At 46.3% G+C, this 27,975-nt stretch overlaps 1 protein-coding gene across 1 annotated transcript in view; it reads left to right on the top strand.

Moving 5' to 3' along the window:
* The window catches only part of Csmd1 (CUB and Sushi multiple domains 1), a 1,140,625-nt gene that overhangs the window by 793,990 nt on the left and 318,660 nt on the right, over nt 1–27,975 (top strand). The gene's annotated exons all lie outside the window — the stretch shown is intronic.

Consider the following 27,975-nt stretch of genomic DNA (forward strand, 5'->3'; position numbering starts at 1 on the left):
ATATGTTCTACGTGGTTTATTGGGAAATGCACTGTGTGTGTGTGTGTGTGTGTGTGTGTGTGTGTGTGTGTGGTTTCAGCACAGCAGTCAAATCCTATGACAGCTGCTGTCACCCACGCTTACCATGTACCTTCAGCCCCCTCTTGGGTCCCGAGTCACCCCAGGATGCATGCACCCCAGGACTCGATGCTGTGCCTTCCTGGCCTGTATGTCATTTCTGTCTCTGTGACTCTGCCACTTCAAGAATGTGGCAGAAGTAGTAACCTTTGGAGACTGGCTTGTAGACCATGCATACATACATTCAAGATTAAGAAACAAGTATCGTGTCAGACACTATTTGAATTTTTCTTTAAAACCGTATAGTAGCCCCTGTATTAATTAGAAATTGGTCCTGAGTAAAGGAAACAGGAAATTAGCCTTACTCTTCTCCATGATGAGAGGGCAGAGATGTCCTGGGAGGGAGGTGCTAGTATCTCATAGCGTGGAAGTCCTTCCAGAATGTCCTCTCTCTTTAAAGGGTGGGTGTTATGTGACGTGCACAGGACCCCCTCCCAGGGAGAGCTTGCGTTGGGAGAAAGGACAGAGCAGAGTCCAGCCCCAGCTGGCCAGCCCCTGGCTGTCCACACAGCTTCCCACCACGGGGCCCGACAAAGCGTCACCAGCTGGACCTGCCCAGGCATGAGAGCTGGGTGCCTCAGTGCTCTGAAGGAAACTGGCTCCCAGGGCATGCTGCTCACCACCCTGCCCTCTGCTCTGGGGTCAGCATCCAGGATCCACACAACACTGCTCTGGGGTGCCCTGCCTTTCTGTGCCGCTGACCCTGGATCGGATCCTGTCACCGCCTCCCCCTGAGGAGCAGCAGCCCGGGCTGCGGGAGGCCCAGGGCCTCCTTCTCAGAGGCAGGGATTCCAGACATCGAACGTGGAAAAGCACGCAGTGGTCCTCAGCACTGGGCCAGATGCGGTCAGGAACGGAACTGTGTTCCTATGGATGAGATGAGAGTATGTCTCTTTCTTGCCCCTCATTTTGGTTTTCATTTGTGAAGGAGCAGCCTGCAGCAGCCTCGAATGGACTTGGTGTCCCCAGAGGAATGTGGGTCGGTGCCCCAGGGCAGGGGCGTCAGAGGGGAGAGGAGAGGAGGGGAGAGCTGCTGTCCAGCCTAGGCCCCGCACCATCCGGGGGTAGCAGTATGAAGCGTCAGGGTGCTAGCCTGGTCCCGTTCCCAGGAGTTGGGGTCTGGAGCGGGTTCTAGAGAACCCCGTACCAGGTTAGGAGCCTGCCGGCTCTGTCCCAAGAACCCTCAGCCGCTTGGAGTCCTCAGTCTGCTGGGCTGTGGGAGCCCCGGGGCTCCTGTTCACATGGAGGAGGACGGGGAGTCAGTTTATACCCAAATTCCACTGTGGCTATGATCCCTCTTGGAAAGATCATGCCTCTGTATGTGTGTGTCTACTGTGCCAGTTTCCGACTTTAAGACAGTTTATGTCATGTAGAAAATCCAGGAAGGGAAGCCATTTATCCTCACCACTGGCAGGGCTTTGTCAGCAGTGCCACTCAGGGCGTGCAGTACAAATCCCGACCTGCGCCTCCCTCCAGAGAGTGGGGCTGGGCTGGGCTTTCATCGGAGCTGCGCGCTCCAGGTTCCTAAGGGTTTGATCTGGGTGAATTATTTTCGATCCATGAAGTGTTTGCGGATGGCAGCAAGGGGTGGAGTTTTTGAGTTGAGGACTCGTGATGTGCAGGACAGGACTCCCGGACCACGGTGCTGGCTAGGTCCTGCCTGGAGACTAGGAACCAGCTAGCGACTTGCTCTAAAGGGTTCTGGCCACCTGGGCACTGCTGACCCGATCCCGTGATGAGCAGCAGAGCTCTGGGGGAATTCACGCAATGTTTGTTTCTCATGACTTCCTGGGAAAGCGCCTTCCCCATACTGAGCCGTAGTGAGAAGCCCGAATCCCTAGTACAACCTTTAATCCCATGCACTGCGGTCAGGACAGTGGGGCAGAACTTCAGGAAAGAGGCTCCGAGGACACTGTGGCCCTGGTGACAGGCTTCTCTCTCACCTGAGCTGGTGGGGAAGGCCGGTTCCCTGGGACTTTCAGAGGGAACCCACACCAGCTCCACTTCTGATCTCTTGTCCACACCCAGCTGCTGGTTATAATTCAGCACAGCTGGCCACATCCCATGAGCCCAGTGCTCAGAATACTACTATGATTTCTTTGAAGTTTAACTCGCTGTGCCATCTTGATCCTTATCCTGCTTCCCAGAGCACTTTTGAAAGCTGCCCTTCTCCTGGAGATGCTAATCCCCTTTTAACCTGTTCTACACTTGGAAGGTCCTGAGAGGCTCTCTGGGCCCTGGGCGCCATGAGGGTGATGCTCTCTCCTACCACACTCCTGCGTCTCTGGGGGACTAGAAAACCCTGCTGAGCACAGGGGCACATGCACCCAGGTGTGGAGGGCAATGCTTATGTGTTCCGCGCTCAGTTGGTCTTGCACACCAAGGTGCACGGTGGATTTCACAGGTGGGGCTCAGGTTGGCGCTGGGCCCAAGGGTGGGGGTGAAGATGAAGACTGAGCCCGGGGCTCCCTGTGGCCACCCCCCCCAACCAATGGGTAGGCAGTACTTTGCAGGGTTATTTTATTGCAGTAAGAAGCAACACATATACTAGGTTTTGTTTTTAATAACTTTGTTTGGGTTCTTCATGGACGTGGTAATATTGAAAAGGAAGTTGTGAAGTTAAAATCATCTCATTCACTGCGATGCCACTGAGCATCAGACTGAGAGTTTCCACTGGGGAGTTGTGCTGCAGTGCACTGCCTGGCTGATGGTCAGTGGGAAGCAGACTCCACACCCCGGGGGCCACCCAAGGCTTCTTTTGCCCACAGTAACTCACAACGGCTAAATAAGGCTGCATCATCACCACACAAAGGACAAAATATTCAGCTGAGCAAAAGCACCAACAAGTTTCTAGTCACCTGGGTGCATTTTAAAGACCATGTGGTAGGCACTGTAGGGCCCATGGTGACGGACAACAAGGGCACGCACAGCTGCAGCAGGCTCTACGCTGCCCACACGGGACAGCTCTCTGTCTGTTTCAGAAGAACCTGTAAACACGACTATAATCTGGGAGGCACAGGCAGAGATTTGAGTCACATTTTAGGGTATGCTCCAGTGCAGAGACTACCTCCCTCAATGACTGTGACAAGGGTTAGGAAATCATGTGGACCATGCACCCGTCATCCACGCACTCCAAGCCCTACTCTGGACAGAACTTCTGTTGGACATTTCAGATCCAAACCACAACAAAGGCTATGGACAATGATGTCTGGAGACTACTGATATGACTCTGAATGTTACAACAGCATCTTATCAGAACTTTAAATAAATTCTCGTTTTCAAAATTGTTTCTACAAGTTTTGTTATGAAAATTGGGCAAACATTTTGGAGATTAGGCCTCTGCTATTTTTCTATTAATGAACTTTAACAAGGCTATAGAATTTAATTGTTGATTAACCAAAGGTGAAATATAAATATATCTATAATTCCTGCTGCTTATTTGCTGTCATATAATCAATTATCCCACCCATTATGGAAACATTAATAATTATAGTTTAAGTGAAATTATCATCTTGTCTGTACTAACACCAAAATAGTCATTTTTAAAATTATCACATGTTGCTGTATTTAAAGATGCTTAAATGTAAGACTCACTTAGAAGCATGGTCCACGGGATTTTAGGACAGAAAGGGCAGATTTGAGACGTGTGCCTGCACCTTGGTAAGACTGCATTCACCCCAGTGGACGGTGGCAGAGGCCCTCTGTAAGTGTGCAGGGGAAAAAAGCTTCTGCTACTTTGGCTGTGAAGGTGGAGGGAGAGGAGGAGGAGGAGGAAGAGGAGGAGCCACAGCGCTGTAAGGAGAGGCACAGCGTCCCTGGGTTGGCTAGGGTGCACACCACATGGAGAACATGGCCCACCTTTCTGGAGCTGCTGAGGGGCTGAGGCCTGCACCCTGGGGCAGGTGCTGTGGGGTGCTGTGGGCACGTCCCTGTCTCACCCCCTCACACTCAGAGCTCCTTTCGGCTCAGGACATGGAAGTGAGCGGGGGCCTCCCAGCTGGTGCACATCACCGTGCACAAGCTGGCTGAGTGTGCATTCAGGCTTCTTAGCAGCCTGTGTGTGTTCTCCTGTGATCAAAAGGCCTCATGTCACCTGCGTGAAGATACAGTACAGAGGCATGGAGTGGTAGCCACGGTCCCTTACACTTCCTTCAATAGAGAATCCATTCTTTCACACACAACTGTTTGTTGCCAACACAACTAAAGGACATTTTATCTGACAGACATAACCACATATTCTGGTGAAAATCACCGTATCACTGGTCTAGAGTTTTCCAGCAATTGTGTAAATGTTATGTCTTTGAGAAATAACTTCATAAAGAGAAGGGATATTGAGAAGAAACATCATGACAGCTTCTCTTCACAGAGAATAACTGACAGATACCTTCTTCTGAATGGGATAATGAGGTGGCTTATTTAAATGTTATGCTCGAGCTGCAAATGTAGGAGTGAGCCCACCTCTGTATGTCTCTTCTGTCAAAAAAAGCTACTTGTGAATGGGGATTTAGCTCAATGGTGCCGCCATCTACTTACAAGCACAAGTCCCAAGTTCAATCACTGGTACCAAAATACAAAACCAAACAAAGAAAGCTATTTGTTACTCAACAAGAGTGCTCCTTGCACAATTAGAAAGTTAGAATGTGACAAGAATACAATATTAATTGAAAAATAATTATAAACCAAGATGAGGTCCTCTGAGGGAAAAAGAAAAGAAGGGAGCTGAAGAAGCCAAGTGAGCTGGAAGCCATGGCAGGCGAACTCCAAACAAAGGCACCGCATCTCCCCTGCAGCAGGTCGTGTGGGCTGAGGATGAGGAAGGGCCTGTGTGCACAGATGGCCACACAGAGGAGGCTCGGGGACAGGCGCCAAGGGGCCAGGTGTCCATGGACGGCCACCAAGGGCAGCAACCACCGAGATTTCAGAAAATTGCTGCAGGGTAAAGATGAGAGACTTGTGGGACATGCAGCCAGAAATTTAACCCTGGAAAGTTGTTACAGAGAAGCAAGAAGTGATGATGCTTGGAGCTTGGCACACTTGGCTATAAGTAAGCGTCCTGGACTGTTGCTTGCAAGTGTTTGTTTATCTGATTTTAGTCCCCGTTCATTTCCTGCCTGTGGAGATCCTCAGGAGGTACGGAGATGTTCAGAACTTCCTTACTCTCCACATCACCTCCTCCTCTCCTGGGCGGCTTGGAGAATATCTGAAAGAAGAGAAGGTCACTGGGAGGCAGTGTAGACACAAAGCTAATTAACGTAGAGTGCGGAACAGGGAGACTGACTGCAGGTAGAGGGGATAGATGAGTTCCGGTGCCTTTGACTGACAGTTCAGTGATGGACTGAGATGGACAGCTCCCTGGTGTTCGTAGTCTGAATGTGCGCCTAGACCATGGAGGAGATCCAGCCCAGGCATGAAATTAGCACAAGCACCTACCAGAGGTGATAACCAAGCACTCTGCTCTGAATTTCAGGACTCTGTGCCAGTACTGAAAACAATCAGGCAAATGGTAGAAACTGCCATTGAATCAGAAAACATGGCTATAATTAGGAAAAAATCATTACTGGTATAACCTAATTTTCATATTTGGGGGTAATGTGCTGATCATTTTGTCCTTCAAGGATAATTAATTACTTGTTTAACATGAAGGAATATTTACCTTGTTGAATATGTATTTTATTCTTTCTAATTTGTTTGTTGCCCAAATATTTGTACTGGGAACAGGAAAGCACAGAAGTTAAATTCTCGACCTTAGGTTTTGAAAGCACTTTTTAAAGTGTTACCATAGAAATGAACATTAGCTTGCAAATTGATCAAAAATAACAAAATTAGTTTTCAATTTAAAAGTGCTAAGTAGCGTTTTTGAAAGAAAATAAAGGGACATTAGGGGAAACTCAGCAGCTCTCACAATTAGCATTTAATGGATGTGTTTTGAGGATTCTAGCTGTCCTGTCCATGGTGTAATGGGAGAGATTCATGCTTTCCTAAGGTTGATTTATCTAAAATTGGCATCATGTCTACTTCCATCTAATAATTAATTCTAACAAGTAGGCCATCAAATGAGATGTTTAGTCCGTGGCCCTGAAGGAGTTTGAGAATCATGCCAGTGACTTGTTCAAATTATGCTTTGGGCCATGGTTGGCTGTTTCTGATTTGTTTCTTCTTCTCATTGTCGATGACCTACATCAGCTCCCAATTCTGAGCCATTTGAAGCACAGTACCTTGCTTTCTAACTCATTCTCAGTGAATATTCATTGTCTTCTGTGGAAATCACTGATGGCAGTCATCATTTTTCTGATTCTTTCTTGAATCCGACACCCAAATTGAACAACTGCATGTGCATGCCATTGCCTTGAGAGACAGTGTTTGTGAATCTTCAACCTTCTCCCAGATGGCATCTGAAATGTCTCTGATGAAATGGCCATTTCCTGCATCACACCGAGGGAACTTTTACATTTTCACTCCCTAGTAAAATTCAAGCATATTCAGCCGTTGACTGAATTAACTGATTTTATTCTGTATGGCTTTATTTTCTTTAAAAATATGTATTATGTGTAGATAGAGATACAGATAACAGCATTCATTAAGGAGAAGTCAAAGAGTACAAAAACAAAAGAGAGACTGTCATTGGTCTCTACTGTGCTGCTACCGTGCAATGTTTTGAGATTTCTCATCTCCTTCTTCTTAAACAGCGACTACGGCTTCAGAGTTATAACCTATCACCATCTGTTCCATAGACACAGCCACATTTTCTAAGCATTTGCATCAGGTGATGATAACCCTTGCTGAGGCAGTAAGTTCCAGGCATTCTTTGAGCCCACCTGGTGCTCCTTCACTGTCTGCATCTAGTGACCAGAGCTGAGATGTTCCCACTCAGTTTACCCTTGTTCAGAGTAAGATCTGTGAGGATTTTCAGGATGAGTTGTCTGTCCCTAAAGGTCTATAAGGAATTTTATTCCTTCCTTTCTATGACAAATTTTCCACTCAATCTCTCAGACCTTGGTTCTATCATCAGTTCTTTTCAGTATTATCCAATGGTCATACCCACCCAGCTGAGCTTTTAAATATGACAGCTATGTTCTCTTTGTCTTTACAAGTGAAAATTGCCTTATCTAGATTAAAATTTTCCCATGAAAAGCTTTTTTCTCAAATGTTATATATATTAAAACATTACTATATATTACAATATTATTCTACAAATAATATTTTCTATTGTGATAAGCATTGCAGTGTGTGCATGATACTTATATGACTTTGCAATCTGAGACTTTGTATCAGGCTATCTTTAAGTGCAAATATCATTAGGGATTTTTTGAATTAATGTGTAGACTGGAATGTAGAGCTTTCTTGCAGTTTGTATATTAAGGTCTTTCTATTAGCTCAGTTAAACAATTAACACTGCCACAATTTTTCTCCATCCACCCATAAATCTTACTTGGATTCTCTGCTTCTGCCTGCCTCTCTCTCTTATTCATTCACTCCTTTTCTTCTTCATGTTGTAATTTATCTGTCCCATCACACACTGTGTTTCTGGTCAGTTTTGGCTCACTGGTAGTGAGCCCAGAGGACAAGCAGGCTGAGTAGGAGGGCCAGTGCCTGGGGCCTCAGAGCCACCCCATCAGCTGCCTTGGTAACATTTTCTCCTTCTGCTCCAGGGGACCCAGTCTGCGTCCTGCTTTCTGTCTGCAGCCTCATCCTACAGAAACATTCACTGCATTACAGAATGCACTACAGAAACACTCACAGCCAGAAATTACCTAATCTGAGTTGGTTCTCACAGCAGTGTAATGCTAGAAATAGAACAGACATTACTTCCTTCCCTAGACCAGGAGGCAGCAGCTGGCTGTGTCCAAGGCCTGCTCGGCTGGCCTGGCTGGCCCAGTTTGTAGGCAAGTTCCTGGTCCAGGGGTTGTGACCCATACATTGCTTTTTCCCATAATTCAGAGCTATTTTTTGACTTTTGGGGAAATGATCCACCTGATTAGTTGATATTCACTCAGTGAGTCCTAATCCCAGGCCTGGCATTTACTGGAACCCAGGAAGCATATATGGTTGGCGAGCACGTGTCCTGCTTCTGATCCCTTCTGAAGATTCTTATTCAAATCCGGAGCATCTGCTGGGTTAACAGCAGAGACTTTGGGTAAGGAATGGAGCTCAGTGTCCTGGCATGTGCAAGGCCATGGGTTTGATTCCCAGCTCTGCAAAAACAAACAAACAAACAAAACCACACACACACACACACACACACACACACACACAAAATGGAACAAAAAAAACTCAAAACAAGCAAAAGAATTTCAAAAATAAAGGATATGGGCCGTGAGGTCATTGTGGGGATCCACATCCAGGCGCTGCTGGGGAAGGCACCAGGCTGTCTACACAGCAGCACCATTAGCCCAAACATGGGATGTGCCAGGCTTTTCTCCCAGAGATGCTGGGAGTCGGGTGACTTTCTCCTCCCGACCACCCGGGAATAACTGGGATCAATTCAGCTTCCCAAGGCCAGCCTGGGTTCTCACTGTAGCCACCCCCACCCACTGTAGCCAGACACTAATTATTTCAAGTGTGCTCAGCGGTGCCTCCCTCCCACAGTGCCAGGGCAGTGCCTGGTGCTCAGCTCAGGGCATCGTGACAGGTGCTCGGAAGAAGTGGACACCAGATCATGAGCTCCAAAGAAATCCCCCTTAGCCGTGGACCGCAAGGTTCTTGACCTGCTCCCATCAGGCACGACCCCTGGGGCCAGCAGGAAGGGAAGCAGACCTGCTCTCCTCCAGGATCCTGTGGTCAGTTCCTTTCTTTTTCAGTTACTTTTCTGAACAAAGAGGGGACAATTGTGCAAATTCCGCTCCTGCCACTTTGAATTTAGCAGATGCACGATGAAGTTTCTAGGCTACTGAGGTCACGAAGGGTTCTTCAGTCTCCCCATGGGGCTCTGCAAATGGGAGGGGACAGAGTGGGACAGAGCCCACGGCGCTCGCTCCAGAAACCCCAGGCACCAGGCTCTTATTTATGTTGAGGACAGATAGGATTCTCAACTGCACTTGACATTTAATTTCCTCAAATCTTTAAGATGTTGTAGAAAATAGGATTTCCTCAGCTAATTCTTCATTCTATTTAAAATGAATGCAACATTGATGACAGGATTTTAAAATGTTTGTAGTGTTTCTCTATTAATTAATTATATTGCTATTTTGAATATGATTGGTAGAGTGCAAATTTGACTAAAAGTTTGGTTTCAATTTTAGGAGAAAGTTTTACTTAAAAAGAACTGCTGTGCATTCAAATAATATTTATCAATTCAAATTTATTTTGTCAATGTATGGCACAGGCAAATAGATGATAGAGCGATTTCAAAACTCCACTTCTTGTAATATATTTTCTCAAAAGGTCTTAAGACATATCAGAAGCACATTGCTTATAATATATAATTCTGTAGGAAGATACAGTCCAGTCACAAAAGATAATGTGCAACATAAATTAAAGAAGGCAATGGTTTTAACAGAAAAAACGTCTTAGGTTAAGCTGCCAGAAGACATTTTAAAAAGAGAACTAGACATGTGATGAAATGAGTGAGGAGAATGGTAGCCTGGGGTGTGTGCGGAAAGTCACGAAGAAAAGTAGTTAATATGCATTTGATCAGAATTTGAGAATTTTCTCCCACCTGTGCCATGAAATTTATTCATGAAGCATTGCTCTTAAGTTACTAACTTTTAAATCAGTTGTGCAATCGATTTCGGGAATAGTTCCAGTATTTTCGTGTCCCCTCAGTTATCGTACAGTTGATGCATTCATGCAGTTTACAGCTGTTACAATATAAGGAGTAACTATCAACAGCAGATATGAAAGAAAGTGTTTCATATAGCAAGACAATCAGTGAGACTTGAAGAAAATATTCACAGCATTGACTTCATATTTTCCTAAACATGGACTTTGTAATTTGCCACTCCTACTTGTAGAAGCAAATGAATTACATTTTGCTGACCTTAAATTCCAGAAATCCATCCTTTACTTACCATCCTAAATTAATTTGAAAGTGTGCAGTCATCTTCAGAAATCTTGGTATATGTGCAACCCAAACATGAGTTGGAGAATCAGCTTAGCTGTAGGGTTTGCCAAATCCTGTGGCTTAAACACTCACAAGTCCATGGCTGCAAGCTGCTGACAGTTTAACAATGGTTTTGCAAGATTCCTGGATAATTGATTATTGGCTTGGGAGCTGGGACAAGCCAGTACAGGCACAACACTGAAAGTGTACTGTGTTCCTAGCAGGGTGGGCACAGTTAATCTTGCCCTAGGATACTTTCCAGCTTCTGCCAGCCAAGTAGCAGTTCCAGAATTGCCCAGCCACTGAGACAGTTTCCCACTTGGGACACAGCTGCTAAGCTCTCAGGCAAAACCAGTCCTGCTTCTCCAGGGGACTCAGCTGTCCCCTGCAGCCATCATCATGCTCCGGGGTGTGTGTGTGTGTGTGTGTGTGTGTGTGTGTGTGTGTGTGTGTCTGTGCGCGCGCCCGTGCTTTTGTGCCCTGCGGGGTCACCCACCTCCACCGTGGCGAGGGCAGTGGTGCTGGCTGGAAGGCGCCAAACACGATCCCCACTGAAGCCAGGTTCCTTTTGGTCACATGTGCTATGACTGTGCTACAAATCTGTTTGTAGAATGCAGACTTCTTCCCTCCAGTCTTCCTGTGCTTCTCTGCTGTTTGTTCAGGATGTCATTTTCTCTTTCATATCATTTTGTGATGAGCTTTAACATTAAACCACATGGCCAAGACAGTTTTGTGCCACAGCCTGGAGTGATGGCAGCCTTAATGCTCCTGACCTCTGAGCGTGGGGACGCAGCCCTGCAGCAGAAGCCATCTGCAAAGCCTGCCCTTCCCATACCCAGTACAGAGGGCCCAGCAATGCCCTGGACACCTCTGATTTGTAGCACAGAGTAGTGGAACTTTGTCCACCATGAGTTCCTCAAGAGCTGCTTTAGTGCTGATGAAGTGCTGCAGACCAGTTGCCAAGGACAGAGTAAAAGGGTCCACAATGTAACGCTGCCAGCAGCCAGGATCAGTAGTGAATTTTCTAGAGGAGATGTCCACACCCTGTGTTTGCTGAATGTGGTAGTGGATACCTCCGAGGCCTGGCACCGTCATGCCTGGTGTTCAGTGCCAGGAGGGGCAACAGCATGAGCGAGGCCAGACACCCACCCTGGCACCCTGCCAGCACCGGTGCCAGTGAAGGGAGCTCCTGTTCATGGCCTTCCTAACAAGAGCCTGTGCTCTTCACAGAGGACCTGGAACAGGCAAACAGAGCTGCCTGAGACCGCAGTTAGGCCGAGCTTGGCCCAAGCCTCTGCGTGCCAAGGGGAGAGGGCTGAGTAGGGCTCTTGAGGGACCAAAACTGCAGTGACTTCCCAAATGCAAGGCTGTTTCAGAAAAGTATTTTCTGAACTGTAAAAGGAAGTCATGAGTCAGAACCTGCCTTGTCTAGTTTCTGAATATCCCGCCCTCACTCTCTGCCTGCTGCCTCATTTTTAGCCAGCTTTCCCTTCCCTGGGACACAGTACCTGATGCCCATGACTTAGAAGATGAGTTGAATGTGCCTCCTGAGCACCATCCCATGGCAGGGGCGTCATGGTGGAGGGGCCTGGTGGAGCAGAGCTGCTCAGTTCATGGAGGCTGGAAGCAGGGAAGGCAGGGAGCAGTGCCAGAGAGGAAGGAGCCCAGGCCAAAGATATTACTGGGGCTCACAGCTCCACGAACCCCCGTACCAGGGACCATGGCTCTGTGAATGCCAGACACTCCCAGGAGTGTGTTTAACTAATTTAGTAGCCATTTCCTACTCCACTGAGTTGACACATCCACTCCTTGTCAACCTCGCTCCCGAAGACATCTCCTTAAATTATACAAAATCTCCAAATAAAGATCATATAAAATTCCTAATTCTACCTTATGTATTACAACTATCCCATGTACAAATAGAAACAATAATCTCTTCTCCAAAGACTCAACAGTTTAGCTGTTTTCAAAAATCAAAAAGTCTAAATGTCTTCTGAGACTCAAGGCAAATCTTGAGCTGTAATCTTTTGTAAAAGATCAAAACCAAGTTACATAATGCCACATCCAATGCATAGTATCAACATTCCCATTCCAAAACAGAAGATAGGGGATAGAAAAAAACTGCACGAAACCAGAGCCAAAGCCCAGCAGGACAAAGAATAAGTCCTGTAGCTCTATATCCAGCATCCAGGACACATCATGTAAGATGTGACTTCCAAAGCCCACAGCAGCTCCACCTCATGAACTTGCTGCGTGGCATCTGCTCTGGGCGGTCACATCTCTAAGTGGATGTCTCATAGTCCCAGGTTTATGGCTGCCTGGGCTCTCCACTGCACTTTTGGCTTTATTCCCACAGCTTTACACATTTCCCTTTGAGGAAGACTTGCCTAGACTTCCAGGTCTCCCTTTAAAGTCTTGGTAGAAACCTCCCTGACTCCACAATACTCCATCCTGTACTCTAGCAAAACCAGCGTCACCCTGGCAACTTGAGGTCTACTGTGAGCGGAACAGTAGCCAGCTTGGACCATGGCTAAGGAAGCCTTGGAGGGACTGGATGAGTCAGCACAGTGAAATGAATCCCGGGAGCTACTTCTCTAGGGATCTCTTCTTGAGCAGGAGTCCCAAGGACTCTCTTCTCAAGTGAAACGTAGATGCTTTTGTACCATTCCATCTGCAGTGGGTAGGGTTTTGTTGATGCCTGAAACCCTTCAAGGCATCTTTCCTCTTGTCCCTATAAAAATTTCTTGCTTTCTTCATGCTTTCCTTTTAATGGAATTAATCTCTTAGCAGCGACATGCCCTTGGGTCCTACATTACATATGGTTCCTTCTGGGACATTTTGTTTTTTCAGGTTATTTTCTGCTACACCTTTTTCCCACTATGAATCTGCTTAAGAGCACCCAGCAGTACCCCTGCCACATCCTGAATGTTGAGTTGCTTTCAGTTTTCCTCTACAGGTTAATTATTCCATTGTTCTTAATCTCAACCTCCTACAGTTTCAGGACATGGGCACATACACACATTTTCTTCCAGAGCTTAACACACATGGCCTCTGGTCCAGATGTCAATGGCACCCTTGTTCCCAACCGAAACCTCCTGCACCTGTGTTTTAGCATCCACTTTTCTGTCAACACTCTGGTTTTCTGAGCTCGAACCAGTCTCCCTTCTGTATTCTAAGACATCTGTAGCTGTCATCTCCACACCTTTCCCAAATCCTCCTGCGAACCAGTTCTAAATCCACACGTCAGGTACGGTCACTGCAGTGACCCCACTCACTTTTGGTAAGACATTTTCCCGAGTCAGCTTTCCTAGCTGAGACCCAGTGCCTGGAACCCACACGTGAAGGACATATTTAATGTGGCTCATGGTTCCGTGGATTATCTCCAAGGGATAAGCGTCACAGTGGCAGAGGGTGGTGAGAAAAGGCATTTAGTTTGTAATGGCCAGGGAACAGAACGGGAGCAGTGACAGACAGAAAGGGTCAAGGTCGTGGCCTGACCAAGCTCAGTCAGGAGCTTGGTTAGGCTGCTAGGTGATTAGCATTCAAGATTCACAGTCACTCGCCCTAATTACTCTGAGTTCCCTCAAGTGGCTGGGGGTCTGTGCTGTGAGGCGAACCAGTTCAGGAATATGGAGGCTGTTGGCTGAGGCTCCCAGGTGCCCCAGCCTTCTCTCTGAGAATATGGTGGCCCCACGGTGAGTTTCACCACACTTCCCAGGATGTCGTGATGAGCCATCTCCCCCATACAGGGAGTCTTCTGGGGCATGGACTCTGACACACGTGTCTGTGTTTCCACGGCACGTCTGCTGTGTCTCAGGACTGTAAGTGTGCATCCAGAGAAGGGATGAATGTGCCCCGTGATGGGGGTGCGGGGAAAGCATGTGGGGAATGAACTGTGCTCACCAGAGAAAGCCGCAGACTTGGAACGTGCAAGTGGGCATCTCCATCTTCCTGCTGCCCGGTGAGACTGTGCTGTCCATTTCAAAACTCACCTCAAATTTCCGAGGGTCAGACCGCTGACGTCGGTAAGCTCACCTGTAGCGGTGATGCCCGTAAAGGAGAGCAGGTTGCATCGTCACAGATCATCTTTTACTTGGCTGATTTCTTTGAGAATTTAAAAATTGTGCTTCTTTATCAAACCTTAAGGAAAAATAACCATGTGGTAATATTACCATCTTTAATACAATTTAATACATTTTCTTTGTATATTTAAAACATGGGATTTTTTTTGTAATTGTGGAGGTTTTCCTGAGGTGAGACTTCCAGAGTTTGATACTCCCTTTGTAACTGACCCATGCATTTTCCATAAATTCACCTTTTCTTGGAAAAAAGTGTACCTCACCTGTATCACACCAGCTACAGAGTGCTTTCCCTACCTTGGTATCTTAGCAGCTGTTATGCTTTGGTTTTTAATACCATGTTATTCTTCTGGCAGAAGGGTGGCCGGTAGCTCTAAGGCTTTATTTCCTGCCAGGTAATTTGTGAAACAGGTGTCCCATTCTTTTCTTTCACCTGCCCAGAGACTGTATGGCATCACTTTGTAAGGCCTTATTTCCAAATGTCTGGTGAGATGCTATTCCAAGGGGGGACTTCAGACTGATGACTTACCTGTACTGGGCCAAAACTGTACCCCAAAGGCTGTTTCACCTCACTGCACATTTCCTGTCTGGAATCTGACCTCCGTGTTTCTCCGGGTCAGTGTCTCTTTTCTGAGAATGAAGAGCAAGAGAGAACTAGCAGAACAGAGCAGGGTCTGACGTAGCAGGGCAGAAGAGAGCAGAAGGGAAAGGCAACACCGTCCCACTCCACCTGGCCCTGCCTTCCAGCCGGGCCAGCGGAGCCAGGCCACTCTCCTTTGCTTTTCAGAAAAGTACACAGGTAATTTCGCATCTGCTGTCCCAGCCTCTTCTCTCAGGTGGGAATCATCTGCTCCCTCATTTTCTCCATCCTCTCCAATGCCTTAATGACTCACAGGAAAGTGGGACAGGGACTTGTGTGCATCCACCAGAAAGACGCTTTTCCATGGCCTCCTCCTCACACTGGCAAGAAGCAAGTGCAGCGGGGAGCAAGGGAGGGAGCAGCCATGTAGGCAGAGCTTGGAGTTGTCACTTCGCCAGGCCGCTGATTCCCTGTTGCCATGACTACGGCGTTAGTCCAACCTGAGAGCTGCTTTGTGGACCAGGCAGGCTCCCCTCTGAGGGCAGAGCAGGCAGGTTCCCGGGCAGGCGGGCTAGTGGAGGAGCCTCCTGGCTCTGACTTCTGTGACAGCTGTGCACTGGGTCACAGTTGGGCTTCCCCTGCTTTCCTTTTGATGATGTGCAGCCCTGTAGCTTCTATTGATAAATTCCCCGAGGTTAGATGGGGTCTGCACACCACGGCTGCTTTTCACACAGAAAGAAGAGTCTGAAGACCCAGAACCACGCGAGCACAGGGAGACAACGCTGGTGGAATCTCCTCATCAGGAGGCTGGAGTGGGGTCGCTCAGGGGCTCACGTCAGTCCGCATGCCTCAGAAACTCATCGCTGTGGGTACATTTCCCCAGAAAACGGTCCTGACCCGGTCCCCAGCCTGTGCCTCACTTGGGGCCAGGCATGTGAGGCTGAGGTCGTCTGCAGAGCTGTGAGTCTCAGCGTGTTTAGGGCATAGCTGACCGTGCAGGAATCCACACACGCTTTTTCTTTTATCACTCAACCCTTGTCTTTCAAGTTTCTGATCTTTCTTTAGATTACTTTCTTTATAGACAGATAATCCCCTTCAGGTGACTCTTTCTAAAAATGAATCCTCTCATTGGAAGTGTGTCTTCCAGTCAAGTCAGAGATAAGGAGATTTTGGAAACACACTGGAGACTTCACAGATTTGGAGAGGTTTCTCTTGCTTTTCTAAGAGCTTTTGTGTGGAACAAGCATCCTCAAAGCATGCTCGGATCCTTCCTTTGTCTTTCTCTTTCTTTTTTGCTCTTTTTCTTTCTGGGGTGTATATGCTTGTTGATCTGTTATCTGCAGGGTCTGTCATGACATTGAAAACATGAAGCTAGCTTTGATCTGTATTTCTCCCAATATAATCTACTTATCCTTCTGGCCTGTGCACGGGGTTCTTCTGGTTTACTTAGAGTCAAATAGTTTTATGAAATAACGTTCTTATTATTCCCTTACAGCTTTATTTATTTTTAAATTTGGCCTATCCTGGACCACTTTTAACTTTTATTCTCAGCTTTTTTAGTGAGATATAAAAATAAAACTTTCATATTTCCCTTTATTGTGCACCTTTGTTAATTCTTAGCAAATTTCAGTGCCTTCTCCTTTTATCCAAAGCTAAATTTTCTCTTCCACCCCTTTGTTTTGAATTCCTTCAAAGTTCCAGATTCCTTGACCCACCCTTCATTGACTTTTTTGGTATAAATGTAAATTTCACATTTACCACATCTAGTAATGTTCCGTTTGTTCCTTAGCTGTTACTGTATTGTGTCTCTCAAATCCCTAACCTCTCATTCTTATTACATGTTCCTATTTCATGCACCTGAGAACATTTTAATAATTGTCTGAACTCTGCTTGGGATTTGTTAGCTGCTTCATTTCAGGGGTTAATGAGATATCTCCCTGATCCTTTTCTTATTTTACACAGCAAAACTGTTTTAAATTTCCTCTGAGACTGCTGTTAGTTTTCTTACTTTCCCTGATGATGATTGGGTTCATCTTTGTTGCTGTTTTGTAAATATTCCATAACCCTGACAATTTTACTGGCATATTTGATGGGTTTCACTTGGAGGGCTTCTGTACAATGATGTTCTCTATCATCCATACATGAGATAAACCAAACACTACTGAAATAAGAAAATGTGAAGAGGGAAAGCTTTATCTGGATTTAGCGCAGTGGTACCATGCCTGCTTTGTAAGTGTAAGGCCCTGAGTTCTATCCTGGTACTGTTTAAAAAAAAAAGTGGGAAAAGTATCTGGAAATCAGAGGCTAAGAGACCATTTCTGGATGAAGCTGTAGCTCCCAGCTGCGGAGGCAGAGAGGAGGTGAGCTTTCCTCAGTGTGAAGATTTCCTTGGTGTGTGGAGTCTCCAGGCTTCCCTCCTGGCTTGGCCTCCAGGGTTGCCCAGGTCTCCTGGGAAGTTCAGCACAGGGATCCTGAGGACCTCAGCTCACAGACCCAGGGCTTGTGGACCTGGCAGCATGTGCACACTTTGCCCAAACTGAGGTATTATGTCCCCAAGACCCCGGACTCTTGTCACCCCCAGTGACAGGAGGGGAAGAGGCCCTCCAAGTCTTTGGCTGGAGAAGCAGCAAGACCTGGCTTCTCAGTGACTTTGGTGAGACACACTCCTAGATCCTTTTATTTTTATTTTATGAAGCTTTGAAAGGTACAGTGCTTAAATAAAACAAATTCATCACAGCGAAGACCCATTGCCATGAATGCCCTTGAGAATGCTCCCCTCGCTCTGAGCACTCTCATCCCGTCCTCCTTGCTACTTCCTGCAGCAGCTCTGGAGTCCTCTTTCTGGGGTATCTTTAGTTGCACTGTCCTGGCTGCCTATGTGTCTGGAATCAATTTAAAATGTCAACCTTTTGTGGACACTTTGACGTTGGGGAAGAGCCTACAGGGGCTGGGTGCTGGTCCTGGGGTAAGGAGGATGAAGACACAGTGATGTTCTCATGAGCCCGCCATCCCTTGGATGAACTTGGCGGCAGCGTTCATTGTGGCTTTTATCACACTTCACAGACGCTCACGAAAAAGAGTTTCCAGAGCTGCTTCAGAAAGTGACAAAAACAACGGGATAAGTGCTTTGGAAGGAAGGGGGATTTTGAGGAAAATTAATGACAGTTTTTTTTACTGCAATGACTGGTGGACTCTCCAGCCCCACCAGGGCCAGGTGTCAGCAGCCCTGATGTTCCGGGGACCCCAGAGAGCTTCGGGGAAGGGGATACGGTGCTCCCGGCGCTACTGTCTCCTCTCCTGACAGGGCCACGGGCCAGGGGTCTGTGCGCACCGCAGCTCCATGAAGCTGGGCACTGGACTGACACTGTGTCCTCCGCAGAGATGCTGCAGCAGCTCCTGCGCTTCTCACTGGCACGTGCGTCATGGTCAGTGCTCTTTGCGGGGCGTAGCTGTCCTCAGGGAACGCCCGGGGCCCCACCAGCCGCAGTGCTTTCTGTTTCTCTGGAAATTTAGACATAATTTCGTCCACTGGCTGTAGCAGATGTATCATGGCAGGCTACTTTGTCAGACGTTTTATAGCTGGTCCTTAGAAACTCAGGCAAAAATATTAAAAAACTATAAAATATTGATAATCTTCAGGTCTTAATGAAGCAGGAGCTTTTTAAAAAATTGTGTAATTCATTGCTATTTACAGCCATGTTAGTTGCTTCCAGATGTTGACTTGCTGTAATGTTCCTTATAGGAAATTCTCATGTGAAAGGCTTCCCTTCTGTTGGATATCTAGAGACTGAATGAACCAGAATCTAACAGCTTCTGCTAGCCAGTGTCCAGCCTTCAGGTCCTAAATTCCTGTACCTGTCCTAGAGATTTCAGACCTGCAGCCAGGATTTAAAAGTATTCATAAATCATCTTCCTCCAAGTTGTAGGCTCTTTTTACTAACTTTATTATAAGGTCAGTTCCCTATCTTGGAAAATTGCAAAATCTTTCTTTCATCTCTTATCTCTACCTATAATCAATTTCCTGGCATAAATGTGTCATCCAGAAAAAATATGTATTTTAAAGCTAACACTGAAGCAAACACAAAATAAAGATCAAACTAATGAAAAGGCACCTAAGAACTCAAAAGATTATTTTCCTTTGTGCATACACCTGTGTATACACACCTGTGTGTGCCCACAGGGGACAGATGATGAGACTGGCTGATATATTTGGGTTTGTCTGTCTTCACTGACTTAAAAGAGAGTCTGTATGTGAATGGACCTATGTTAAATGGAGCTTTTCTACCCAATAAATTGCTACTATATACTTCCCTTTTTATTTTCATTTTTAAAGCACTGTTTTTATTTTATGTATGAGTGAATAGTTTAAAATCCAGTATTACATCAACTCCTTGTTTTGTCACTATGTATTTGTCATTTTTTAATTTTGAAAATTACAGGTCGGGAGTCTACATCAAAGTACTTCAGACAGTGTAATATGTTTTTAATTTATAAAGGCTCTTTTACTTAATCCTAAATTCTGTTTTTCATTTGAGTACTATTTTCTAAGAAAACGGGTCTTGGGCTGGGGATTCAGCTCAATGGTGCCACCGCCTGCCTGGCAGCACAAGGTCCCAAGTCTGATCCCTGGTACAAAAAAGAAAAGGAAAGAAATAGGTCTCAAAGCCCCAAGTTCTGTCTCCCACACTAAGCTCGTCGGTATTTTCCCCTATCTTTAAGTCTCCTAAAGTCAGCATCGATTCTCTTTTATGAAAACCACAACAGAAGAACCCGAAAGTAATCAGTGATGTGTGCTCCTCGAATATTACACGCAGTTACCTTTCTTAGCTGCTGAGTGTTATGTCCGGCTAATGTCAGCGATATGTCAGGAGTGAAGAGCTCGACATAGAGCAGGAACCTCAGAGAATGAACAGCTTCACACCGAGGAAGCACAGCCAGGTGCTCCTGACGCCGCAGGACCTGCAAGGTAGAGGTGCAGGTGGTAGCAGGTGTGAGGAGCCCAGTCCACCCGGACACAGTTTCCCGGTGCTCCGTGTCCCCTCGGGGTGCAGCTGCCCCCTCACGTCCCAGCCCCAGGGCAGCTGCCGCTCCAGCCCAGGCTGCTCTGCTCTGCCTTAGAAAGGCCCCTGAGTTCTTGTTACACTAAATCACATGGCAGAGTTGGAATCAGAAAAAGAAGAGAGAATTACAGCAAGCTGGATATTCTAAAGGAAAAAAGTTTATAAGCAAAATAAAGAAAATATTGGAAAATGGAGTTCAGTTTTGTGAACTCTTACCTTCTAAGTTAATTTGTAAACAAAAATTAAAAAAAAGAAAGTAAGTCAGAATGTTCAGTTGCCCTGTTCCAGTTCTAAATCTTGTGCTCTTAACTCTGGAGCACGTCCCTGTCCTTATCGCGCCTTCCTTTTCCTCTTGGGCAGCGGAAAGAGCCAGTTCCAAGTCCCCAGACTCTGCGTCCAGCCGTGATCAGGCTCTAGCTGCAGCCGCCAGCCCGCTGTCCCGAGGGGAAGGAGCGAGTGTCCAGCCGCCAGTCCCCAGCTCACATCTGTGCCCCTGTGTCTGTCCCTCTCTCCTGTGCCCCGTAGGCCTTACTTCAGACCTTGCAATGAAAGTGAAACGTGTGCCTTTCAGCAAAGTAGCGAGAGTGTTTCTCCCCAGCAGAGTTGCTTCCATCGCGGCTGTCCGCGGGTCACTGTCACTGCCCCGCGGTATGTGCTACTTCTCCCCATCTCTAAGAACGCACGAGCGACCCTCGCGGATCGCCGGAAATCTGCATGGTGGCCTCGCCAGGTCCTCAGCTGCAGGCCGGTGGCTCCCACCAGAGCATCTCCGTGCCAGCCTGGGCACCGTGCCCGCGGGCCTACTTCTGCCTGCTTCCTTTCCCACTCTGTAACACCCAGCCCGCCCCATGGCCGCCTGCTTCTCACAGCTGTGCTGGACAGAGCATCGGTGCCCCCTCCGGAGAGGGGCCGCTGTAGACCTTTCTCATTCCTTGGGCTCCAGGAGCGGAGGCGCGCACGACATTGTCTTCCACCTTTGTCCCTTCCTTTTCACAGCCCCTCCTCTGCCAGCCCCTGCGGCTGTGAGCCGCATCTGCAGGTGGTGACTCCCGGATTTCCACGCATACAGTCGCCTCCGAGTGACCCAGACACCTGGGCTGGCGCCACATCTAGAGCTGTCCACGGCGCATTTACCTAACACTTCTTTGAATTGTCAAAATGAAGTTCTCGCAGAGCACGCCCCCAAGTTATTCCTCTTTTTAGCTGAGAACTTGTACTTTGAATAACCTCCCACAAGCCTCCATCCGCGAGTGCAGCAGCTCGCACGCCGAACTCCCGTGAAATCATCTCTGCATTGCATAGGCCAGCGCGTTCAGGAGACCGCTGCCTTTCTGTGTGTCCCGTACTGACTCCAGGTCCACCTGTGCTGCCTCAGATAACAGATTTCATTCTTTATCGGAGCTGACGAATACTCCACTACAGTCCATGTCCTCTGCCCATTGCTTAGCAGGAGCTCGTGTCGGTTGTCTGTGCAAGTTCAGCTGGTCTCTTGGCCGCACGGGCTTCGCTTGACTTGTACTTCTTCGGGTGATTTGCTGCTCGTTCTCTCATTGTTTAAAGCGCCTCTGTTGAGTGTCCCATCCTGGCTGAACCGATATGTTTTCATCAACAGTGTGCAGAACTTGCACTGTCTGTGCATTCTCACCAGCTCTCACCTTTTAGCTTTATATTTTTAGTGGTAGATATTTGTCACAAGAAGGGTCGCATTTGTCACATGCATTGGTACCTGTACATAAGATTGCTCAATTCTTTTCCCCATGCCCTCCTCACCTGCAACTCGTCCTCCCCTCCCACTTACAACCGCTCAGTCTCCATCTTTTGTTTCCTTTCTTTTCTCCTTTTCCTTTTCCCCTTCCACCTTCCCCCTCGCTCACTCACCTTCCTGTTTGAACACGTTCCCCATACTTCCCAATATCCAACCTCCGTCATGCTCCTTAGTTACCCTTTGGGTTTCTCACATAAAAGAAGCACTGCTGTGTGTAAATTTGTGAGTCTGATTTATTTCACTTCACATTATGATCCATGGTGCATCCATTTTCCTACAAATGCCTCAAGTTTACCCTTCTTTATGGCAGAGTAATATTCCCTTGTGTATAAATATATTGTATCCATCCATTAATTTGCTATTTTAGCAAATATATTTATTAATAGCTATTTTAAAAGGTGTTATAAACACAGGTATGCATATGTCACTGTGGTATGTTTTTAATTCTTTTGGGAAGATACCTATGAGAGAGAACATCTGGGACAAAGGAACCTCTGGTTTTAATTTTTTGAGGAGTCTCTATACTGATTTCCATAGTGGTTCTACCAGTGTGCACTCCCACCAGCACTGGAGAAGGGTTCCTTTTCCTCTACAACGTCACTAGCCCACATTATTGGTGGGTTTCTCATAATGGCCATTGTTCTGGGGTGAGAGGGAATCTCAGTGTTGTAATTTGCATCCCCCGTATGACCAGGGATGTTGAGCATATCGTCATATATTTATTTGCTATTTGCATTTCTTCACCGATGCCCATTTTTGGTTTGGGGTTTTAAACTTGGAGTGTCTGATGCCTTTTGGTTCTTTATATAGTCTAGATGTTACTCTTTTTTTTCTGTGGAGTAACTGGCAACACTTTTTCCTTTCCTATGGGTTGTCTCTTCACCCTGTTGGTGGTTTGTTTTGCTGTGCAAAAGCTTTTTAATTTGATGTGATTGCAGTTGTTGATTCTTTTGTGGTTCCTGTGCAATAGGGATTTTGTTCATAAATAAGATTATATACCGTAACCTAATAAGATTCATCCTAGGGATGCAGTGATGGTTTAACTTAGGCAAATCAATAAATGTAATACATCATATATACAGATGTAGAAAAACATTTGACAAAGTTCAACATCCATTCATGATAAAACCCTTCAGAGAGCTGGAATAGAAAGTCTTTTTCTTGATCTGATAAAAGCCACCTATTACAAACTAACTGTAAACTTCATATTAAATGGTCAAACACTGAAAGCTGACAACTCTCATCACTCCTGTTAAATATAGTTCTGGAAACATTACCCAGAGCAATTAGACAAAAGAAAGAGATGAAAGGAGGGAGGATAGGAAAGGAAGAAGTTAAATTACCATTTTTTGATGATGGCATAAAACTCTACATAGAAGACTGCAAAAGCTCCGCTGAAAGAATTCTAGAATTAATAACCAAATTCTGTGGTGTAGCTGGACATAAAGTCAGCACTCAAAAAATCAGTAGGATTTGTGTTTACAAATAACGAACTCACTGAAATGAAATTAGAGAAACCACACATTTTACAGTAGCACCAAGAAAGAAATGAAGCATCTAGGAATAAATCTAACAAAGAGCTATCAGAAAATGGAAAGCTGTCCCCTGTTCTTGGATAAGCAGAATCAATATAGTGAAAATGGCCATATTTCCAACATTTTGTACAGATTTAATGTAACCTTGATCAAAATCCCAGCAGCATACCTCACACAACTGGAGAAGGGAATCCTAAAGTTCATTGGGAACCAGAAGAGACCTAGAATAGCAAAAGAAATTCTGGGCAACAAGGCTAAGGCAAGGGCATCACAGTTCCTGGTTTGAGGTTATATCACAGAGCCATGGTGATAAAAACAGCATGGCACTGGCCAAAAAAGGGCAGGGGGGCAGCGACAGAATAGAAGACACAGAAACCTCTCTAAGCACACACAGCTACGTTACCCATGACAAAGGAGCCAAATACTTACTTTCACTGGAAGAAAGATAGCCTCTTTAGTACTTTAGTAAATCGTGCCAGGAAAACTGGCTTCCCTCATGCCAAAAATTGAACTGCACTAAATTAAAATCAAAATGGATCAAAGTTCTAAGTATGAAAACAGAAACACTTAATCTGCTAGAATATAAAATAAGGAAAATTCTAGAAGACAAAGTGTAGGCAAAGACTTCGTGAACAAAATCCCAATGACACAGGGCATTGTTTTCTTTTGATAATAATCATCCTAACAGATATGAGATGCTCTCTCATCGGGGCTTAATTTGACTTTCCCTGATGATCAGTGATGGGCAGTACATTATGACTGATTAAAAATACACTGCGTTCCTAGCAAATGGCCTGAAAGTGGAGATGAGGCATTCTCATAACACTAGTGGCTACAACGCAAGTAATCTGTAGAGCTGATGTCAGCCAGTCCACTGTGTGGTATCTCCAGGCCATCTGGCGGCCCACACAGGCAGATGGAATTTCATCTGTTGGTTTGGAGTGGGAGAAGCCTCATGACTTTGAGCCCCTACTCCGTCCTCCCTGTGTGTCACTGTGCCCTCGGCTGCACCAGCAGGAGCCATTAGACAATGCTGATTTCTCCATCTGGGGACTCAGCCACTCCGTGGGACATGCCTGGCCTTCCATATGTGCCCTGCCACAGCTCCGCCTCCTGTGACCACTGCTCTGATGACCCGGGCTGCTTCCAGTGTGGCTGGACTCAGTATAGACAGCCTCCCACTCTGGTGTCTTAGTAAACAACAAGAGAAAAACAAGACTTTCTGATTCACGATTTATCCTGCCTTGACATCTTTTGGTCAGACTTTCTTTGGAGAACTGTGTCATATGTGTTTCTGCTTTGGGGCTCTCTTTCTATAAGACTCTCACCCAAACTATGAATAATATGTGAGTTGTGTTTTCTAAAACTCTTTATGAGACTTAACCTGGGCATTAGAAGGAGTCAGTGTGGTTTAAAAGTTTAAGTATGTGGGAAAGACACTGCAAGAACATAAGGTTAGTGCGCTGGCTTATAAATTCTGACTTTTGCACTAGTGTCCAAACACTGGTTCTCATAGCAAGACAGCACTGAATAAATAAATTATATGGCTTATTTTTCTAGTCACCAATGACTATTCTCAAAAATAACCTGTATTTGGCATATGCAGTTAATTAATGTTTATTATATATTGCAAAGGAATATTTTACCACGACCTCTCAAATATCAGAAAATAATATGGTAAAAATGATAATGAATAATTAGTGAAAATACTACACTGAATTAGTGGAAATACTGCATCAAATGCTACATCAAATTTGTGAAAAATACTGCATCAAAATGCTATGTTTGTATAAAACAGCACATACACGTTATCCTTGGTGTATAAGGTTCTCTCAAATCTTTCCTTCCAAGTCCTGTTAGCAAAATGACAAAAAGCAGAGATAATACGAATGTATTTAAATTCACCATAGTCACCATTTCCTCTTTACTCTTGACTCTACCGCATACTGTCTTGCTGCAAGGTCTGGTCAGTCTGTGTCCCTGCAGCCGAGGGACTTATGACGTGGGAATTATGGCATGGACAACGGAATAGAAACAGCAGCTGTCTCGGACACTGGCATCCACTTCCAGTGTGGGCCGGCAAGAGTGGCACTGTTCATCTTCCAAGCCCACCCACCTTTATTTGCACACTTCTGTAATTATAGCCACACGCACTGAGTGTAAGGGGCTGAACTTAGCCCCGCACCAGGTTCTGCCCTAAGGAAAGTCAGTGTAGAGGGACAGTTGGTCAGTGCCTGGCCCTGTCAGTGTGATGCCCCATTGATATGCAGCCTGGAGTCTGGATGTTGGTAGCAGGGAACTGAAAATATGCTTTAGGAACTGACAGTTTGTGCAAAGTCCTGTCTGCCTTCGAGGACATCTGATAACATTCACTTGGCTTGCAAACTTGAATGAATGAGGAATGAAGGGACAGAAGCTGTGACAGAGAAATATACAGGCAAATCATGCAGGATATTAACACTCAGAAGTTTTAATATTCTCAGAAGCTAAAGTGTCAGAATGGGCACAAAGTCAGAACAGTGTTACATGAGGAGCCACTGACAGGTCTCCGAAAGACTGGGGTATGTCTCCTACATAGTTTTAGAAGTATTTTACTTTAAAACGCCTCAAGGCTCACAAAGTCTTGCTCATAGGTATGCAAAAGTTTTGGCGTGATGGATAATCTAATAGGAAGCTGATAAGTAGATAAGTGTCGTTTTCTCAGACCAACTTTGCAACACCAAGTCCAGAGAATGGACAAAGAAACACAAAGTGTAACAAATTCAGGTCCCGTTTAAATAGCCGCAAAGTCTACACCAAGCATCCTCTTCCTCAGAGCTCTGTGATTCTGGTTTGAGGTACAAAAAGTGAACACATTCATACATCTTCATTAACAAATCTTTACGTGGCATGCTAAGTTCTATGACTGTTTTGAATCAGTCCAGATGCTCACCTGAGTTCGAAGACATGGAGTCTAGCATTGCCCCTGCCTCTCAGGGTGGCCCGGAAGAGCAGATGTGCAGAGGTCCCAGGACAGGGCTCCTTCAGTGCCACTGAAGAAAGCAGGGCTCAAACCCTGAGGTGCCCAGTGGCATAGTGGCCTGTCCTGAGTGTCCCAGGCCAGAGCTGAAAAGGAGGCGACCCTGTTCTCGCAATCCACTGGGGACACTGCACAGAGAGCTGGGGTACAGGTGGCAAGGATAGGCCCAGGCAGAGGGACCCTGGGGGCTAAATGTCACCATGGCCTTCATGTGGGGCACACATCTGTCAGACTCTTCTTGTGGCCTGCCCTGTGGTCCCTGAGATAGGACTGCAACTTTGTTAAATGATAATATTCTATGTATTTATAGAAAGGCGTTTTTCTGGCAAATGGGAGGAGCTTTGCTCAGGACCGAGCCTCCCCTGTGTCCTCGGTGTCCGGCATCCATAGCACGGTGTAGGTGCTGGCCTGCCCACAATGGAGCCTGAGCCCCGCAGGACGCTGACACCTTGGCCTCTCAGAGATCTGTGGAGTAGCCACGTGCTCACGGCAGCTCTGCGCCCCCGGTGACCATCACGGATCCGCGTCGCCACCCCAAGCACTGAGGGGTGGTCAAGGCTCGCAGCAGGGCCCTGAACACATCCAGACCAGTTACCATGTTGGGAAACCACCGTGCCTCGGGGTTCTCTGCTCTTTCATTTTCTAATTCACAAGTGACCACGGTCACCTATAAATATGACCATGGCAGCGGAAAGAGGAAAACAGACCACTGTCAGGTGCGAGGTTGATGTGCAATATTAATGCTGCTTTCAGCAGGGGTCAAGTGTCTCTAGTTGGGTCGCCAGGAAAATGTATGGATACAAACACTGCAATTGGAAAGTCTGTTCTTGTGATAGATTATGATCATATTACTAATTCAGTAAGAATTTCAAATAGCAAGGATAATGTGTTCCTTATTAACATTGCTTGGGGAGGAACCTGTTCCAAGACTGAACAACTGAGCACAATAAGCCATGTGTCTGTGGGAAACCCATCCTCCCCAGCACCATGGACTCTCTGCTTTCAAGTGGATGAACAGTGTTCTGATAACTTCTACAAGGTCACAGAGCAAGGCCTTGCTCAGAGACAGCTCCTATGAGGTGTTTTTCCAGCATGGTGGCTCCTGATCTTCTCTTGGTTTTGTCCTTTCTCCTCCCTCTGTGTGTGTTTCAAACTCTCTCATCCGCCCCTCCAGCCTCCCACAGTCTGACTCCTGTTGGCCACACCTCCATCCGGACATCCACTTCCCTAGCACCTGCATATGGTCAGTCTAGCTTGTTACCTACTGTTACCCTCTAGCATCTACTGTCGCCTGTCTGTCTGTCAATCTATCACTTAACCGCCCCGCTCCATCTACCCAGCTGTCAGTCTTCTGTCTGTCTGTCTGTCTTTAGGGACCTCTCTGTCTCCTTGCCTTCTACACCTTGTTTCCCAGGGGTTCTTGCCTAACTTCAAGAGAGCTTTGTCTCTCTTAACCCATAGATGACAGAATTTGTCAACAGAGAAAGTAGTTTGTTGGGGAGAAAGTATTTTATTCTCTACAAAAATAAATTCTCAGATTCGTAATGCATTGATGTGTCAAATGTGAACTAATCTTGTGTAGTTGTCTCAGTGTTGATCATCGTGACAAAGTATTGTACCTATTGTGAGGTCGAGGGTATAACTTAATGGAAGAGTAATTGCCCAGCAAGCCCAAGACCCAGAGTTAGTTATCTGCACAGCAGAGAGAGAGAGAGAGAGAGAGAGAGAGAGAGAGAGAGAGAGACAGAGACAGACAGAGACAGAGAGAGACAGAGAAAGAG

Source organism: Fukomys damarensis, unplaced genomic scaffold (genome assembly GCF_012274545.1).
Source record: "Fukomys damarensis isolate Sample0158 unplaced genomic scaffold, DMR_v1.0_HiC HiC_scaffold_18, whole genome shotgun sequence".
In the NCBI taxonomy this organism is placed as follows: domain Eukaryota; kingdom Metazoa; phylum Chordata; class Mammalia; order Rodentia; family Bathyergidae; genus Fukomys; species Fukomys damarensis.